This window comes from Crinia signifera, chromosome 1 (genome assembly GCF_055691185.1).
Source record: "Crinia signifera chromosome 1, ASM5569118v1, whole genome shotgun sequence".
Lineage (NCBI taxonomy): Eukaryota > Metazoa > Chordata > Amphibia > Anura > Myobatrachidae > Crinia > Crinia signifera.
The window spans coordinates 86,745,153-86,746,423 of record NC_139217.1 but is presented as its reverse complement, the minus strand read 5'-3'; the positions used below and the strand labels follow the sequence as shown (position 1 = coordinate 86,746,423).

At 41.3% G+C, this 1,271-nt stretch overlaps 1 long non-coding RNA gene across 1 annotated transcript in view; it reads left to right on the top strand.

The window, feature by feature from the left end:
* The first annotated feature begins 864 nt into the window (after positions 1-864).
* The window catches only part of LOC146026162 (uncharacterized), a 19,746-nt gene continuing 19,339 nt past the window's right edge, over positions 865-1,271 (top strand). The window contains exon 1 of the long non-coding RNA XR_014454374.1: positions 865-974. This is a non-coding gene — a long non-coding RNA (uncharacterized LOC146026162). The remainder of the gene's footprint in view (positions 975-1,271) is intronic.

The window sequence follows — 1,271 nt, the reverse complement described above, 5'->3', positions numbered from 1 at the left end:
GTTGACTCACACTTCCTGTGTCTGTTACTTTATAGTTACATAGTTACATAGTAGGTAAGGCTGAAAAAAGACTTGCGTCCATCTAGTTCAACCTGGGTCCATCTAGTTCAACCTGGAATTAACTGCCGCTGTGCAGTTAAAAAATCTTGGGAGTGCCATCCTGTTTATCTGAATACATTATCCATTAGGATTGAGTAGCGTCCGAGTCTATGTATACCTTCTGGAAGTGTGCCGGGACTCCCTCTCTCTCTCTCTCTCTCTCTCTCTACATATATGTATGTTTATACAGATTCTAAAATATAAAGGAATATAGATACCCATTAAGGTATACATCATGACATATGAGCTACTAGAATCTTTCCATCAGACATAGAGATTGGAAATTGCTATTCTCAGCTATTTTTTGCGAGGTGTGCATCCCAAAGACCTAATGCACCCCCCGCAGAAACATCCCTCCAGGACATACAGATTTAATTATGTCCATCTTCCAATTAGAGCACAGTGTCAGAACCTCCCAACAATTATACACTTTTTCTTAGCTCATATTAGATACACTGTTTAGACAACTCTAATACTCACGTTTTGCTTCACATGATTTTATAGTACACTATTTTTTCTTACCTAAAGTTTTTTATGCTACACCAGTAATGTCTAATGTTCGAGCACACTTATGAATATTGTGTTTTTAATATTGTGAACTATAACATTTGCACTTTAATAATGTCTTGCACTTGTAGTGTCCGGATCCCCATCTGCAGACTCCTTATCCTAGTACTATACGGGACGCCACGGCCAGCACAACACACAAGTCTGGAGATCATTGGGTCTCCATGGTAACAGCCGGCGTGCGCTACAAAGCAGCCAGCAACACATACTCACAGGACCAGTTCCGGGTCCGCGGCACCTCCGACTTCGGCCAGCGGCGTCCCAGAAGACGGGGAGGAGGATGCCAGATGGTCTGACACCCTATTTAGGTAAGAACACTCCATGTATGTTTTGTCTCACTTATACCTTGAAAAAGGGGTGTCAGAACCCCGAAACGTCTGTGACCTAGCATTTCATTAAATGCCCTATTGAATTTTTTGCACAAGTTTCCTCCTAGTGCCGCTGTGTGTTTCTCTACAGTATATACTTCCAATTGTTCCGGAAGGCACTGAGGCATCAAAGAAAGTGGGAGAGTGCCAGGCCGTCGGCAATCTACAATCTATATATATATATATGTTTATATGTTTGTTTTCTTTTTATGTCTTGATCTAATTGATATAATGATC